This window comes from Camelus ferus, chromosome 1 (assembly GCF_009834535.1).
Source record: "Camelus ferus isolate YT-003-E chromosome 1, BCGSAC_Cfer_1.0, whole genome shotgun sequence".
NCBI classification, from domain to species: domain Eukaryota; kingdom Metazoa; phylum Chordata; class Mammalia; order Artiodactyla; family Camelidae; genus Camelus; species Camelus ferus.
In genome coordinates this window covers 7,118,105-7,136,653 of record NC_045696.1, presented here as the reverse complement: position 1 = coordinate 7,136,653, position 18,549 = coordinate 7,118,105, and the positions used below count along the sequence as shown (strand labels likewise).

The following is an 18,549-nucleotide window of genomic DNA, read 5'->3' as shown; positions in this document are numbered from 1 at the left end:
AATGGGCCAGGCAGTTAGGAGGTCTTTGCCGGGCTATGAGCATAATTTAAAGGAACCAAGGCGGGAAGAAAGGCCCCCTAACTCACATCTTTAAGGGCTCCAAGAACAAGAGACATGTTAGATCACTGAAAACCTCTCTGCTCCTCAGGCCAAAAAAGACCTGCGTGTTTCTGGCTATTTCGATCAAAGAACAGGGAGTATAGATGAATACACGTGGCAGAAAAAGCAAGGAAAATACTTGCAGGTCGTAAATTTCCAGCTGATGGTTCCTTTGTTATTTTCTGACCGGCTTGGTATTTATTTAACCACGTTCTCCGTGTTCATGCCTCTCCCCACACCTTGTAAATGCCACCCTCCTAGTCGAGTAATTTTTCATTGAATAGAATTGAAACATTGCCAGGAAAGTGGCCTTTGGGATGGCAGGAACGGAGCTGCAGCAGACGGAGTGGGAGAGCCCAGCATGGGAGGAGAAGGTGGCGTTGGAGTCCTGGCCACTTTGCTGTGTGATTTTAGAGATGTCACTTCATCTCTCTGGGCCTCAGTTTCCTTTTCTGTAAAATAAAGAGCTTGGACTGATTGTCCTCTCTGGTTTCAAAGTCCTGTGAATTTCCTGCAATCGTGGTGACTCACAGTATCATCATTATTCAGACGCTGGAAGTAAGACTTGCCCTCTGCTAACGCCCAGAGTGTTTTATCCATGTGTGAAAAGGTGACATTCATACTTTTCATCTCAAGTTTATTTATATGAGCATTTCTTTCTTTTTCTCCCCCTCCCTACCTGGATTCTGTATGATTTAGTTGGGCTGTCTTTTTCCTCCTTGTCCCCCTCCCCAACCACGCATGGCGCCCGGGGCACGCCTGTCCCCCAGGAACCCTCTGGTGTGAATGAAACATGAGGGAAGACAGCCTCCACTCCTATTTGTCCTGAGGTTGGGTGACTTGATTTAAAGTTTTTCTTACAAAAAGTACATTCTTTCTATTTGATAAAATTGAATATATGTTTCAAGATGCAGAGTTAGAAATAAATTTTATTTTCATAAGGATCTTATTTAAACGCATCTTTTCTAAACCAGACTTTGAATCAAAGCGCCAGGGTTTTCAAGTTTTCTGGAAGATGCTACTCCCCAGATTTCATCATGGCTGCTCTCTTCTCTCTGCCCCAAATTGCTCATGTGGGTCATTGTTGAGCAGTAATTCCCCCATCACCGTTGATACTGGCCCTGACCAGGGTGGCTGGCTTTGCCAGTGGAATGTTAGCCAGTGTGAAACAAGCCAAGGTCTTGAATGTGTGCTTCTCCTGGCCACTTGTGCCCCTGCTGTTTATCATGAGAAGAACATGGGGAAGAGACCAGAAGCCACACCGCAGCCTGGACCAACCAAAGCACGATCAAGCTGCTATACCATCTGAAAGTCAGCGAGATACTGAGTGTTGGGGTTGTATGTTGTGCGACCTTATTGCAGCAGTAGGTGACCACAATGACAGATTGAGATCATACTGGAGTAATCATGGTCCAGGCGTACAAAAAGGAGTCAGGTGGCCGTGAGGATCTGATCTCAGACATGTCCCTGCACCCCTGAGGACTTGAATTCCCTGTGAACTGTGCCAAACTCAGGGGCACCATCAGCCATTGTTAAAATGGCACCTGCCGGCTGCGACCTTGTGGTCTCAAGGTTGCTCCTCCTTGTAACCATTCCTTCTTGCCAGCTCCCATGACAGTTCTTGCTAAACAACTCATGTAACTAACCATGGCCTTGCAGTTTTTGCCTTTATAAACTTGCTCCAATTTGAAGTCAGGTGCAACACAATTCGGGTGCCTTCTTGAATCTGTGTCTCCTGGGCTGCGGTCCTAACAGACCCCAAATAAATACCTCTTAATTTCAATCAGGTCCCCATTTTGGAAATTCTGGCTGACAACCAATACTTCTTCTCGTTTCCAGTTTCATCCTTGTGTTGGTTACTTTCCCCTAGGTTCTTCATCATGGATGTCCTTGTGCCCGTGGGGCTCCAGCAAGCAGGTGACTTCTGGAGACACGAGCCTGCATTTTGAGAACTGAGTTGAGTATCCCTGCTTCTCTACCGCTGTGTCGGTATTTAATTTGTTATTCTTTATGTCTGGAGTACAACCCCTGGAAACTTCACGTGGTTCACTAACTGTCCTTTAAAAATTAACACATATATCATGTATCACATTTTACAGAACCAGAAGTTCCTGATTGCTCTTCCTCATTAAATCCAGGGCTGAAATAAATTTTAAATAGGATTTAAAAAGTTAAAAGATTGCACATGACTTAAAATAAGGGTATTATTATTATTTAAATAAAGCAAAATTCACATTACATAGAATCAACCATTTTAAAGAAGGGCATTACTCTTTTTTTTTTTTTAAAGCCCCCTCCTTTCATGAACATGAATTAGTTTCATGAATTAGTCTTTCTTTTTTATAAGCCACTTTGTTTCCCTCCGCATTCTTAGCCTCATGATTTGATGAGACTGAAACCCAGCCTCAGCTCCCGGGGAGGCTCCCTACGTCAGTCAGGGAACCCACGTCTCTGGCCACCAATAACCGGTCAAGGAAGGACACGTAAACGAGTCAGAACCCAGGAGAGGCAGAGAGACCTTCCTGGGCTTGTGGACTGGGAGGCAGTCTCTCCTTGTTCTGCCTAGAGAGGGATAAATTGGGAGTTCGAGATTTGCAGATAGCTAATATACATATAAAACAGATAAACAACAAGCTTATACTGTATAGCACAGGGAACTATATTCAATATCTTGTAGTAACTTAGGGTGAAAAGAACATGAAAACGAGTATATGTGTGTTCATGCATTATGCTGTACACCAGAAATTGACACAACATTGTACACTGTACTTCAATAAAAATACACACACACACACACACACACACACAAATAAGAAGGACCCTCTCTCTTCCATTGGATGATACAATATGAAGTAGGGATTAGAATTCCAGCAATTGTGTGTTTTTTAAAGTTTTAATTAAAAATTTTTTGTTTTCTTTTTACCTTTTGATCTTTGGTCTTTCTTTTCTACCTTTTTCACTATTAGTCTTAATTTACTCTAGTAAGTGGCCAGCCAGCTACTTCTTCCATCTTAAATGTTATGTAAACTGTACTTCAGGCTTCGCCTGCGTCACAGGGGGAAGGAGGAGGGAGAAGCAGCCCAGAGTGGTTAGACACAAAGAGGAGCGGGAGGAACTGAGAGAGGAGAGGACTGGAGAGGCAAGAAGCTCCCACGCCATCACTCCGTGGCTGCCCTCTGCTCCCCGCCTGGGCTCCCCTGGCTGGGGTGGGTCTAATGAGGACTCTGTTCTGGGGAGACGCTAATGCTCCCCAGCATCTACCAGTTCAATCAGTTTCTAATGGCATGTATGGTCAGCCCTCCGCATCTGAGGGTTCTGCACCCATGGATTCACCAACCTCGGATAGAAAATATTTGGAAAATAAGAGTTCCAGAAAGTTCCAAAAAGCAAAACTTGAATTTGCCACATACCAACAACTATTTACATAGCATTTACACTGTATTTACAACTATTAACACAGCATTTACGTTGTATTCAGTATTATAAGTAATCCAGAGATGATTTAAAGTATGTGGGAGGATATGTGCTGGTTATATGCAAATACCATGCCATTTTGCATGAAACTTTTTGAGCATCTTGGGATTCTGGTGTCCTGGGATGGGGAGGTGGGTCCTGGAACCAATACCCCTCGGGCACTAAGGAACAATTGTTAACCTTGGAACTAGTGGAGGAAAGACGGAACAAGCAATAAGGATTTTTTGCCCCCCATTTCTACTTTTTTTGCCTTTGCCTCTTCAGGTGGGAGGTGAAGATACTGAAAGCACTTGACTTTGACCCCAGTCTTAAATTTCTTATCTTTTCACTCAGGCTTGGGGCCTTTTCTAACTTGTGAGATGCTTCTGTTTGACCAGGGTGGTCACTAATCCCCTCCCTCCCACATCCCGGCAAGCCCCAGACTCGCTGCGGGTCCGCAAGCCTCGGTCCACAAGCAAGAGTCTCTGGCGGTGGTCTGGGGATGCCCGGGGGTCCCTGAGATACTGCAGAAGGTCTGCAAGGTCAAAACTATTTTCCCCAGTAATTCTACCATGCTTTTAGCTTCTGTTCACTCTCGTGAGTGTGGTGTGGGTTTTCCAGAGGCTACATGATGTGTGCGACCCCAACAGACTGAATGCAGAAGCACGAGATGCCAGCTGGCTTCTATTCAGCTAGACATTCAGGAGATCTGCAAAAATTTAAAATAATGCCACACTTGCAATTTTTTCTTCTGGAAAGTATAGTTATTTTTCATAAAATTATGTTATTTACATGAACATGTAATGGATTAGATATTTTAAAAATCACTTTGTTCTAATGTGGTAAATATTGATAGCTTTTCTCCCCAGCAAAAGCTCTCTGGGGCCCTTCAAGGGGAGCTAGACCAAAAAGCCAGAGGACGGCGGCTCTAGAGTCAAAGCACCCACACTTTCCCACTGCGCGTCTGTGCTCAGCCTGGTGGGCGTCAACAGAGGCGGTTGCAGAAGGGGACCCACGGGTCTGTGTGGATCTGCCCTGTGAGGTTGCCCGTCCTGGGCCTCCTCTTGGAGGCACTGAGTCCTTCCAGGGCTGGGTCTTCTGGACCACCTGCCCCCAATTCCAGCCCCAGAAGCACCCTGAGAACATCAGGAGGTGTCATTTGCACTGAGAGATTGAACATACAATGGAGAGACCATACATACATAAAAACAGAGCCGCTGCAGCAACCGGCCCATAACAGCCAGGACTCAGTCAGCGACGGCCAACTTCCCTAACGTCTGCCCGACTTCCAGCTCAGGACCAACCAGAGAAAGGCGTATGTGCTCTCATAACTAACCACACAGGATGCCCGCTTCTAGTTTGCTGCTTCCTGCCTCCCTGTGCACAAGCCCGGAGCAGGCCCACCTGAAGCCCCTCTTGTTCACCAAAAGGCTTTCCCACTTCCTGCTTCGCTTGCTTTTGAGTCTCGGCCAGAGGCCAGCCTTATGCGTTGAGTTGTGTCCTCCAGGAATTCCTGTGTTGAAGTCCTGATCCTCGGGACCTCAGAATGTGCCCTTCTTTGGAAATAGAATCACTGTGGATGTAATTAGCTAAGACGTAGTAGCTAGTAGGGTGGGCCCCTCATCCAATATGACTGGTGTCCATATAAAACGGAGAAATTTGGACACAGATCTGCACAGAGACCCAGGGATGCATTTACAAGTCAAGGAACACCAAAGGTCACCGATAAGCCACTGGAAGCTAGGAGGGAGGCCTGGGACAGATTCTCCCCAGCACCTTCCAGGGGGAGCATGGCTCTTCTGATTCCCCGATCTCAGACTCCAGCCTCCAAAGCTGTGAGAGAATTCCTCTCTGCTGTCTGAGGCCCGCAGCGCGTGGTGCCTTGTTACGACAGCCAGAGCAAACCAAGGCAGCCGGGGATGGTGCAGATGCCCCTCTTGCTGCAGCAAGTTCTGACAAATGATAGCCCTTGCCTGCTGTCACTGGGTGGTCTTCATCTGTTTCCACAGGCACCCACAGCCCTGCTGTGGGAAGTCAGGCCTGCAGATGGAGTTAACACGCCCCCAGGCAGCCAGGCTTCCGGAGGGCGGATGGCTGCTGGCAGCCTTTTCCCAGGCTTTGAGCACTGGGCCTTGACACGGCCCCGGGGATGACCTGAGATGGTCCCATAGGAGCTGGACTGACCGTGGGGTTGGCCCCAGCGCTGCTCTGCCATCACCTCTCTGGCTGGTGACCAAAGAGCTTCCCAGGAGGCAGTGTGGGGCCCAGGCCTGGCTCCGGGCGGTGGTATCCTGACCCCGCAGCCGGCCTCACCCAGACTCCCAGGCTGCGGGTGCTTGCAACGCAGTGGTAACCCTGGAAGTCTGTGCTGCTGTTTTCTTCCCATTTTGTTAAGTGTTTGGGGTTCTTTCAGAGGTGTCCGTTTGGCCTTCCAGGTGGTTGGGGAACACGGCCTCTTGCCTCCCACAGCAGGCGGAGGCTGACTGGAAACAAGTTATTTTGAGATGGGCACGGGCTGTACAGATAACAGTATTTTACTGCCGGAGTCGTGTGAGCAATGTTGGGGTTGGGGGAGAAGAATGTAGATGAGTTTAAAAATAGAAGGCTGTAATTAGCCAAGCACAGATTTGTTCTAGAAGGCATCGATTACTACAGCAACCACACACCCCAGATTCTCCAGGACAGTCTTCATTCTGTGAAATTTGATTCTTTTCAATAAAGGTGATCTGTTAAAAGTCTGCATGTTACTTAATGCTATGGAATTGTATGACGTCACACACAAATTAACTCACAAATCCAAACAGCACCTTGTCCTGTCATCACTCATTTTCTTCTTTTTTTCTTTTTTCTGTTTTGAAGATACGGGCATTGCGGCTGTGGTCCTTCCCATGGGTTAAGGACTAGCTATGAAGATAAGAATTCAGGAGGGTGTGTGAGACGTGGGGCCGCGGAGAGGGTGTGAAGCGGGGAGTTTGGCTTAAACTTCTTGGCTGGAGAGCTGGACATTTTTTATTGGATGTAAATTCAAAGGGCTCATTTTCAAGTGTTCTGTATGCTGCGTCTCACACAGTTCCAGAGTGGCTGTGCAGGGGACACTTGTGTGAGCCGCTCCGGGCGTGGGTTATTACGGCTTACCCACAAAGTGATGGGTGTGTGATGAATGAGATTTGTACAAATGCATCCCTGCAGAGCCCAGAGCCTGGAGCTTGGGACCAGAGGGACCAGAGTCCCCCGGGTGGCCCCAGAATGGTGCCAGGCAGAGGATAGGAAACCATCGTTTCATTTTCTGCCTCAGTTCTCAGGGGCGGTGATGGTTTTGTTGGCCGGTAGATGAAGGGGGAAGGAGGCCAGCATGAGTCCAGGAAGTGAGGATACTGGGGTTGGAGATGGGAGACACCCACTCAGTGCTGCTGGATGGTCATCTTAGCACCAGAAACCTACATTTTGGAAACTTGAATGCTCATTGCTATTTGTATTTTCAATAAGGATTCCCGTTAGTTTTCTGCAGTCTTAGTTTTATTAATATTCTTTTGCAAATATCAGCTAATTTTGGTTATCCTCAGGGGATAAGAGGAGAGAGACTTTGATCTAGGGCTGGAATTTTGATGGGCATTATGGAAATCGGAGTTAAAAGGAAACCAGTCCTAAGGGAAGATGACTCTCGGAGGAAAGAGCCGGGGAGCCCTGGAGATGAGTTGAAAACGCACCTCTGTCTACCAGCGTCTCCTCTCCACCGCTTCTCTGCTTGAACTTCCCAGGGGTTTGCACTTTGGTTTTAAAAGGAAGCTGTTCTGCGTCCTGACTGTGCGCTGCCCCAGGTGGTGGCATCTCAAAAAAACTTGCCTCCAACACTACCTTTCCTTTGTAAAACAGTTTCTCAGCGTGTGACTTACCACTAGCATCCGAAGCTCCTGGAGGGCTGTGAATCCCAGAATTCCAGCTTCTTCTTCAGACTGAACGTCTGAATCAGAATCTCTGGATCCCTGGGCCGAGGGATCAGCATTTTCAGCACACACCTAATTGATTTTTAAGCACACCAAAGATTAGGAACCACTACTGCAAAATCTCAAAGTGTGCAGCTGAACCCTGAACCCAGTCTTACCTCTGCAGTCTTGGATCATTTCAGGAGAGGATCATTTCAGACCTCCAAGGCCACATGCCCGCATTCCTTCTGCTTGAGTGGCGGAGGCACGTGTCTGTGTTTATAAGGCTAAGGCCCAGCCAAAAGATAACCACAGGGCTCGTGCCCTCAGTGGGACGCAGAGACGTGCACTGTTTCCCAAGACAGTGACACCAAACCCTGCTGATGACTGTGTCTAGATGTGTGCGTGGCTCCACGGCCATGTACAGAACGCGGAGGCCTGGGGAAGGGTCTGAGGGATGACAGCACGTGCAGGGCGCCCCGACTGCCCCCGTGCTGATCTGTAAGGTCACCACATGTCTGCGTCTGTCTTTGGAGGGCGCCCAGCTCAGTGTGGTGAACAGCTGATAAATGCTGGTACCCTGAGCGGTTGAGCCTTAACTTTTGCAACTGGGGGGCAAACATCTGGAATGGTTTCCTGTGGCAATGGGACTGTTGTTAGTCTTACAGATAGAAGCAAAGGATGAACCATGGAAACTCATTAGGTTCTGCTGGAGATTTACCAGTCATGCCCAGACAGGTAAATCAAGGTCAGTCCTGCCCCCACGCCACGCCCTCTTCCCAGATGTCAGCTTCTTAGCCATTTCTTGATTTCTCCATCCGAAGCAGCACACTCTCTCATCCCTCACCCTGATTTACTCTTCCTCAAAGCCCTCCTAAATGCACCTGTTCAGCATCAATCCTCTCACTGGAACCTGCGCCCCCAGGGAAGGCTCTCAGGTGGTCCTGATCATCATAGGATTCTCGGGGCCTGGAGTGGTCCTGGCCTGTGGCAGATGCTGACAGAGTGTTGAATGAATCGATGGAAGACAAGATGCCCAGAGGAAGAGCCATGGGCTCCTTCGCGCCCCTCTAAGTGTTACCTGCTCACTGGGGCAGGAACTCTCCAAGTTCATGCTCCTAATGAATCTGAGCTATGTAAGAGTGCCTGGCAAACCTGGTTGGATACAAGCAGGTGCGTAAATCTGCAGTTGTGGGCTGTATACTCCTGTGCCTCTCATCTTTGGGGTGACTCCCATCCAAATGGAGCCCCCAGGTGGGCTCCACAGTGAACCACACGCAGCTCTCAGCTCCCTTTCAAGGCTCTTGGCCCCTCCTACCTGCCATTCATGAAAAGTCTCTGATTCTTTAAGGCCCGCTTGACCCCGCATGACCCCACAATTCCTTTTGACATCACCAACCCATCCTGACTTTGCTGACTCCGCAGTGCCCACGGCCTTGGGGCCCATGGTACCCGGGGCAGCTCTGCCCAGTTCTGGGTCCGGTAATGCGAGAGGCAAGTGGGACTGATGGACTCCTGGATGCAGGGGCCCAGGCATCTTTTAAAATCCCTCGTATCACCTTGTTTGTGTGGGGCACACAGTAGGTGCACGTGGAACCCCCATTGACTGTTTAATTGTTTGGGCTCCGTCCCTGGATACACTACGGTCAGTTTTCTCACATCTTCCTCACTTTAGGTGACTAGGATGTGAGGGATCCCCTGCTGAATTTAAAACATGTTTATCAAACAGATGCACAGAGTTGAAGAACTATCCAGAACTGAAAGGCACAGGATGGTGAGCACTCTCCCTCCCTCCAGTCCTCTCCTCCCACAGAAGTGCTCCCCAGAAAACCATGTCACCCTTTTAGCCTTTGCTTTTGGGCATTACCTCCTGTGTCCGTTTCCCATGGGTGCTTTAAAAATTACCACAAATTTAGCGGCAACAACACAAATCTGTTACCTTAAGTTCTGGGGATCGGAAATCCGAATGGGTTTCACCGGGCTGACATCTAGGTGTTGGCGGGGCTGTGTTCCTTCTGGAGGGTCCCGGGAGAATCTGTTTTCTTGTCTTTTCCAGCTTCTAGAGCCTGTCTGCAGTTCTTGGGTCGTGGCCCGGTCCTCCACCCTCACAGCCAGCAGTCACTTCACTCTGACCTCTGCCTCCAGGGTCTCACCTCACACTCTGACCCTCTTACCTTCCTCTTGGATCTTTTAAGAATCCTTGTGATTACACTGGGTCCAGGGGGCCATAATTTAGCCCCTAACACTGCGCCTCCGTGTCCTGATCTCTAGAGGTTGTGATGATAACCTTCTAAAAGGCAATTATGGGAAAGAGCTTTGCAGACTGTAGAGTGCTGTGCAAATAGAAAGAGTTGCTGCTTCCTTTGTCCTCATGACCTGTGCCTGGGCCCCTGCTGTGACTGTTTAGCTCTGGCAGAAATACCAGGCAGAGTCAGACCCCTAGAAGGTGGGGAGAACCAACATGGGGCGGTGGGGTTGGGGCCCAGGGATGGCGGCGCACTCTTCCTGCGTCGGGCCTCTCTTCCCTGCTGCCCCTGCTGTGTGTGCTGACGCTTGCTCAGGGGACCTTCAGTGAGCACCTGCTCTGTGCCATGATGCGGGGAGGGGTTGTGGAGGAGGAGGGAAGGGTGGCCCACACCAAGATGTAAAAGGCCCAAGAATTCTGGGTGCCTTTGGCCCTCCAGGTACTTAGAAGTGATGGTGTCTTTACTAGGGGACCAACAAGGTTTCTGGTGACCAGTTTTCCCTTCATTGAATCACATTAGATTCTAACTAATGTTACTGCCCAAGCAAGCATTTGCTGATGGTGGTCGGGGTACCAAAGATGGATTTAGTTCCCTTTGGCCATTTGCTTCATTTTGATGGTATCATTTGTCAAAATTTATAGACATGCTCTTGCTTTCTGAATCTTCCTTTTATTTCTAGAAAAGTGAGGAAGGAAGGAAGGAAGGAAGGTCATATTTTTGTCCTCCGATGATAAACGGTAAATCTCCTCCTCGGTGCCCAACCTCGGCTTTGAAATCAGCAGGAGTCTGAGCAGATGAAGAGACAGGAGTCAAGAGCATGTCCAAACAGAATAACTTTTCCCATTTTAATAATCATGTTTAATGCTTATGTCATCTTGGGGGTTCTTAGTCTCCACTTTTGAGCCAACACTGTCGATTTATCAACTTGTTTTCTTTTTCCTTTGATTTCATAGTTCTTTCTCATTATTTTCTGACTATGGCTTTGCTTTGTTTCCTGGAATGGGAAACAGAAGTGGTTCTGATGAATCCTGGGAAAGGCCAGATCTTACTCTCTGATGACCCGGCTGCTCGGAGGGCAGTTTGGCCCGTAGAGAGCCCTGAGATTCCTGTTCATATCTCTGGAATGTGGTCACATGTGACTGTGAGCAGTCAGTAGGCTCATGTGGTCTCAGAACCCCTCAAAGGGCAGAAAAGCACCCCTTGAAGGCTCGAGGAGTATTAAGTGAGTTAGAGAGACCAGGTCTTAAAATTTCCTGAGTGGTCTGCAAGAAGTGGGAAGACCCCTCTCTCAGACTCTCTCCAGAGTCCCTGGGCATGGGGACGGAGAGGGCTTCCCTCTTCTGTGTCCTCTCTTCCCTCTTCCTAGGAACTCAGCCCTTTAATTTACCCCTTCTCCTACCAGAAAATCAGGGGTTTAAGGAATTTCACATATTAAAGAATCTGAAGAGGATGATTCTTAATCTCAGAGAATTGCTAGCGGTGGAATTTCGGGCATTTCCACAGTGTTTTAAATGGTAGGGGGCTTCTAGCTCCCCTGTAGGTGGCTGAAGTCAACTGGTTTGGCTCTACCAAGGTATCGTGTTGGGCCTGAGACAAATGTTCATTTGACATGAATGAATATAAGTTGGGACAATTTTAATATCCCTTAGGATTTCCCTCAGAGAAGTGTATCTGAGGGAGGCCGTTTTTTCACTCCTGGCCAGCTCTGTGGTCAAGAAGCGGCCCCTCATAGCCAGAGCATTCTCATGACGGCTGGAGCCCACAGTCCGCCTCCTCCTTCCTCCAAGCCCAGTGTGAACAAGGTGCTGGGGCAGGAAGGCTGGGTCCAGGGGCAGCGCCAAGGCCACAGGCATGTAAGGGGCTCTGGTGGGTCCTGCTGACAGGTTGTCTTCTCCTGGGGACCCGAGGTTGGGTTCCACAGCGGGCACACCTGGGACAGGGGATCAAGCACGCAGCCCATTCCCTGACAAGCGCACGGGGGCACTGAGCCAAGCCTTTCCCTTCAGACCTCCGGGCCGAAGTGCGGGCCTGAGGCTGGGTCACTCAGCAGCGGTATTACGATTGGACATCCCACGCAGCTGAGATGTAGAGTCTGGCTTTATGCAACTTTGGGCAAGTTCCTCCTACCCGTCTGGGCCTGTTTTCTCATCTCTAAAGTGGGGAAGGCAAAGCCTGCCCTGCAGGGTCGTTAAAGGATAGGAGAGATGGGGGAGACACTGGCGCCTTTGTGGGATTCGCAGACACGAGCTGCTCTCATTACCACATCTTCTCAGATGAGGTTGACTCCGGATTTACTGCTGGAATGTTCTTCCATGCCTCAAGGGTTTCAGTGGGCGGAGTGCAGAGTGATGACAAAGACGTTTAAACGCAGGAAAACCACAGGAAGCCTCCACTGACGCCGGCTAACCCAGCCACCACTTGAGGCCCTGGCAAGTGCTGGTCAAGGGCCTGGAGGCGACAAGATGACACCAGGGCGGTGTGCAGGCCCGCAGGGCGCGGCTGTCCCGGCGGGGAGCGGGCAAGCCGGCTGCAGGCCCCTCCGGCGCTCTCGTCCTCGCCCCTTGCTCTGGGGAGCCCCCTGCACTCTGTGCGGGAGCCACGGCGAACCGCAGCCTCGGTACTGAGGCGTGACTCCAGCCGGCGCAGGACAGAGGACGAGCTGTCAGACCAGCTCTCGCGATAAGACCCTCGCAGGGGTGGTGCCAGCGGCCGATCGCCACGTTGGGCGGAGCTACGAGGCGGAAGAGACGCCCGGGCTGCCGAACACGTGATCGCGCTCTCGGGGCGCCGATTGGACAGACGCTCCCTGGCCACGCCCTGAGGGCCAGGTCATTCCTCCCGGGAGCCGCGGGAGAAGTGGCGCCCGCGCGCTCACTTGGGTGGGGCAGTTCGGCTGTCCTGCAGACCAAGTCAATTATGGGTCCGTCCTGCTGGGTCTCCGGTGGCGGACACCTCAGCTGTGCTGAGCTTGGCGTCCTGCCGGGCAACTCTCCGGCAGGGCTTTCCAGAGCATGCTCCAGGGCTCCAGGCGTGCGCTAGGAAAGCAAGCCCTCCGCGCGGGGTCACACCCCCGCTGTCGCCTGTGTCGCGGTGCGGGAAGCCGGCTCTCACCGCCCTGAGGGCACCCTCCCAGGAGAATCCTTGCAGAGGTCATCTTCCCCTCCCCGCAGTATCCGAGCCCGGCCCCAACTTGCTTTTCACTCTTGTTCCCCCTGGGGGACGCAGATCGGACCTCGAACGCCCCACTCCTCCCCCGCCTGTCCCGGGTTCCCCAAGTTGGATCGGCAGGGAGGACTCTACAGTGAGACCTCTTCTGTGACTCCTGGGTGCAGGCACTATTTCTCTCTTTCCTGGCAGAAGGTGGCGGGCTGCTGCTGGCCCTCGTTCCTGCTTGCGTCTGGCAAGTCACGGATGTGACTTCTGAGGGAATTTACAGCAGAGCCTGCCCAGGATTCCCAGAAGCTCTGCTTGAATGAACAGCGAGTCCCCCTCCTCCACATCCTCCTCCAGCTCTCTGCAGCTCCACGCGTGGTGTAAACACCGACTCAGGAGACCCTCAGCAAATAAGGAACTCTGGAAGGGGAGAGAGAACAGCCCTTTCACAACTGTAGTGCAATATACCACGGCTTCCACTGCCAAGTGGTCCCCGTTCGGCACTAATTTATCAAATACAATGACCCTACGAGTTAGATGTCACCTTCATTTTACCCAGGAGGACTCTTGAGACTCAAGAGGTAAGGCTTAAAAGGTTGTGTGTGCAATTTCTCGTTCTTCACGGTAGCTGGCACACTGCCCACTGCACAGTAGACTGGTCATTGACAACTGACCACATGAACTGGGCTGTGAGGATCATTCTCCTGGCCAAGCCCACCAGCCACTGGGCTGTGTCCTGACAGGAAAAGTGTTATCGCTCTGCTCCAATTGCACCTACTTGTTAGCAAGGAGTAGCACTGATTAGACCTTGTGAAATCTACTGTTGAGTTTTCTTCCCATTCATCAACTTCTAAGGTATTACCTGTTTTGATTTTAAACAGTTGAAGTCCTTTGTGGTTCCCTCCACTTTCTAATCAATACCATGTTTCCTCAAAATGAATAGGGGTCCTCAACCCCTGTGGGACCCCTGTTTTCACTGGCTTTTTTGGGGAAAACAATATAAACTTAACTTGAGAGCTTCTGGTCTCAATCTAAGGATAACACGCTGGATACTTCATTCCATAGAACTCCAGATCCCCAGTGTGAGAGAAGAGCAACAGGAGACAGGAAACCCGACTGTGTTTCGCAGTGGGCTGTGGGAGGGTCCCTGACCTAGGAGACAGAGTCCAGGTGGCCTTTTTCAGGGGAAGAGGTGAAAAAATTGAGGGCTATATGGCCAGAAGGGAGCGTCATGGAAGAGGAGGAGAGAGAGACAGTTAGTTTAGAGCCTTTGCAATGTAAAGCACTGTGCTGTAGCTTCAGAAATTCCTACCCTTCTGGGGTTGATTTGTTTTATTTATTTTTGCTTCAACCCTCATAGGAAGACTTTAAGGCCCTGCAGTTATATTCTGGCTACCTCAGTTTATCAGAATACAGTTGTTAAAAACCACAGTTAAATAGATCGCAGAACACTGGAGTAGAGTTGAGTTTCTTCCCAAAGTGCAGTTCAGTTGAGTAAGCCCTGGAAGGAAACTGGGCAGCAATTCCGTCCTTCTCTAGATGTGGTCCATACCCCACCTACATCAGAAGGTGAATCCCTGTGTTGAAGTAGGACCTCGTGAATCAGACTCCCTGGGGCAGAGTTTGGGAATCTGCAATTAATTTGTTTCCAGAAGCTGCAGAAGCACCGTAAAATCAGAGAACCATTTCTGTAGGCCTCTGCATTTATTGTTTGGTTTAGGACATGGAAGGTGGAAGGAAGGCAGAGACCATGGTCAAGGTCAGGAGCTTCTGGCTGACTCCACTGCTTCTCAGTCTGCAAGGCCACTCCAGTCTTGCTCAAATGGCCTCACGTTTCCACTGTAGTTTCTTCATAACAAATAGAAAGCAGAGTCATCTCCTGAAAGAAGGGAAAGATGAACTAATGACTGTGTTTCAAAATCTATGTCCAAGTGAAACCTCTAGCTACCGTTTCTGGTGTATTCCTTCATTGATTCATGCTTTCCCTCTTTCTCTTACTTGCCTCTCTCTTCCACACCCTTCTATCATTGCCTTCGCCTTTTTGTCTATTGCCTGGTTGACCAGAACTCTCCCTTTACCTGGGATTTCCTGGCACCTACACACAAGGTTCTGTGAGATGGTTTGCACCTGATTGCGGATAATTGGCTGTATGAGGGGCAGAGTTTGTCCAAGTTTGTCTCTACTTGGGTAGAGAGGTTTTGTTTCTGTGGGTGGAGGGGAGCATGGGAGTAGGATATCCTCAACTATATGTAAATTTTATTGCTGCAAAATCTACCTGAAAGGGTCTAATTAGACATGCATGGCCAATTGGGCATGGGACTGCCTACAACATCCAGCGCTTGGCGTCAGAAGGGTTGATGTGGGCTCTTAGGGAGCTTTCAGCACAGTCACCATTCTGTTGGTGTCTCTTCCAAGGATCTTGCTCTGGAGCCCCTTTGATATACAAGAAAAAGGCTGTGGGATTTGGATGAAGCGCCAGAGAATGGGAAGGATGGCAAAGCTTGTGCTTAGGAGATACTCAGGACTCCCTTGGTTGAGCTGTTAAGACTGACAAATGGAGACCACCCCCAAGTCTACTTGGAATGTTGTAATTTCTGAGTTTGCTGAGAGAAGGCAGAAGGCATTCTTGGACTGTTTTCTTTGTTGAATATAAAACAAAACCCTAGTCTTTAATAATCTTTGATCTCTGTCATGGATCAGTCTGCAGGCAGATTTGGGGTGGAAAGTCCACAAGTCATGTAGATTGGTGCAGATGGTGCAGGCAAGCATGAGGAAGCTCCCTGGGCGGGGGAGGTTCTGCAATATCACTTCCCCTAATCGAGAATTAGACCGTAGATCTTGCTACTCCAAGTCTGCTCCTCAGATAGCGTCACTGGGAGCTTGTTGGAAATGCAGGATCCCAGGCCCTTCCCCAGACCTGCCGGATCAGAGCCTGCCCTGTAACAGGGTCCCAAGGGGTCCACATACACAAAAGGTTGGAGAATTGCTTCTTTTGATAATAGTGTAGGTGTACAAGCTGGACACAGGGGCCAGCGGGAGAAGGACATCAAATTACTTTTGATAACAATATCAAGACAAAGATCAGGAGGAAGAACATCTATTCTGTTCTACTTTGTGGAAGAGTTGCAAAGGGTTTCTTTCCATGAAAAACAAAACCAAACCAAACCTTCCTCGGTCCTCTACATTTCATCCTTAGCCTCCCAAGCCAACCTATGTCTCGTTGCCTTCCAATGTAGACCCTACCTGGTCCCATCTCTCTCCTCTCTTTCCCCGAGCCCACCATGCTCATACTTACCTAGCACCACATTTATGACCCATCTCTCCACAACTTCTTCAGTCTTCTCCGTTGGTACCTTCTGCTTATAATTTTCACATCATTTGAAAAATCCTTTTAATTATTTTTTCTAATTTTCTTGAGAAATAATTGACATACATTCTTTATAATTTTACGGTGTACAGCATAATGGTTTGATTTACATATATTTTGAAATGATAACCACAACAGGTTAACACCGTCATCTCCTATAGATACAATAAAAAGAAAAGAAAAAAATTCCTCTCTGTGATGGGAACACTTAGGATTTGCCCTCTTAACAACTTTCAAATATACCATATATCCGTGTTAACTATAGTCATCACATTGTTCATTACATCCCTAGTATTTATTTATCTTATAACTGGAAATTCGTACCTTTTGTTGACTTGAAAACCAAAAATGCACAAGGTGAGAGCTGTGAGTTTCAGTTTCAGGGGACTTACTGAGGACTATAGCCTGGGAGACATCCTCTCAGATAGCTCAGAGAGGTGGGAGGAGAAGTCAGTTTACGTGTGATTTTGGCAAAGGGGTACATGCAATCAAACATACATGTCAGTAGAAGGTTCCTGCTAGTCATGAGGAACATACCAGTTAATGATTTTAGTGCTTTTCTAAGTATGGGAAGAAGCAAGAAGCTGGGTTCATAAAAAGTTTCATCTGAAATATTTCTAACTAAGGGGCTGCTTTGCCTGTTTTCCCGGAGCACAGGATGCCTCATTCCTGATCTTTGCCCTGAATTCCTTTCAGGGTGTCCTGCATGGCAGTGGCTCATGACTCAGTCCTTGTAGAACTGTACGGTGGGCAACATTCTTTGTTTTCCACTTTTGTCCACCTTCCTCCAGCTCCCCCTCTCCCACCCCCATTTCTCACTCCATTTTAATTTACTTTAGTAGTTCCCCCTTATCTGCAGTTTCGCTTTCTGTGGGTTCAGTTAACCAAGGTCGACTGTGGCTCAAAAATATTAAGTGGAAAATTCCAGAAATAAACAATGCATAGGTTTTAAACTGTGCTCTGTTCTGAGTAGCATGATGAAGCTCGTGCTGCCTTGCTCCATCCCTCCCAGGGTGTGAATCATCATTTTACTGGGCATGTCCCACCTGTTAGTCACTTAGTGGCCCTCTCAGTAAATGGCCCCAGAGCACAGGAGTAGTGGTGACATTATTCTCTTACCGTGCCTAATTTATAAAGGAAACTTTACCATAGGCGTGTATGTTTAGGGAAAAACATAGGTTATATGTAGGCGCTATCCTCGGTTTCAGGCATCCACGGAGGTCTTGGAATGCGTTCCCCAAGCATAACCTGAAGGGCCTACATTGCAGCTTATCAGTATCCTGTTCTGAATTGTTATTTGGTAATTCCACATGTTGTATCTCTCTCCTAAGTGACATTAGGAGCTGCAATGACTGAATACTCATTTTGTCAAAATCTCTGGGAATACAAAAACTTTGCCCATTCTCCTGAAGGTGACTGTTCATTCATTCAGTGGCAGTGATTCCTTATAGCTTGAGTCAGACCTCCTGCTGTAGATCACGCCTTTAGCATTTTAATTAAAATGTTCTTTAGGACTGAGGAGTCTGATCGTTTTCACTGTACAGCGGAGGGGCAGAGTTCAGATCATGTGCGCAAAGCCACCTGGTCACTATGGAACTTAAGGGCACAGGCAAACCACAGTGTTCAATGGTAGTCACTGTGATGACACGAAAGTTAAGTAGGAACACATGTAGTAATGTAAAGAGAATTAGGCTTTGAGTTTAAAAATCCAACGTAGGAGGGAAACCATCAAGCCATTTGCATCATAAAAATGTATTTCACGATAAAAATGGCATTTTATTTTCCTTTTGAGTAAAGCTGATAACCAAATAAAACCAGAGTTCAAAAGTTCCAAACCTTTAACAGCTCTTCTGTGAGAGCTCTCTGGCCAATATTTTCAGCCCTCAGGCTCTCCTTGGTTTAGTGCCAAGGAGCTAGAGATGGTAGCCTGCGTTGGAAGGAATCTATATGGGATCAAACTGATTATTGTTGAGAAGAAAACCCAAGGAAAATTTCATTTACAGTGAGAAACTTTGGCTTTGGCAACACCGTGACCTGGAGGAGTGGCTTCATAGTGGTTCCCACACATTTGGCGTTTGTAGTGATAAAAATCTAAGACTTAATTTGTGGAGAAGTACTAGGCAGAGTTGTGAAAAGCATTTCTAGAGCAAGGACATCGGAACCACAGGGTCCACTAGGCCATGATTGGTGGGGTGACAGTTGGGACAGCATGGAGGTGTCCTGATCCTCTTCCCCAAGGTCAGGGTTTAGATGAATGCAGTAGAGCAGACCTGTACCTGCTGTGAAGGTGGGAGGCCCCCACCATGCT

At 48.7% G+C, this 18,549-nt stretch overlaps 1 long non-coding RNA gene across 1 annotated transcript; it reads right to left on the bottom strand.

Moving 5' to 3' along the window:
- Positions 1-4,400: 4,400 nt before the first annotated feature.
- Positions 4,401-12,379, bottom strand: LOC116659382. Its single transcript, XR_004314758.1, has 3 exons — positions 9,415-12,379; positions 7,446-7,568; positions 4,401-6,456 (listed from the first exon to the last, which is right to left on the bottom strand). It is a non-coding gene; the product is annotated as an uncharacterized LOC116659382 (long non-coding RNA).
- Between the last annotated feature and the right edge of the window lie 6,170 nt (positions 12,380-18,549).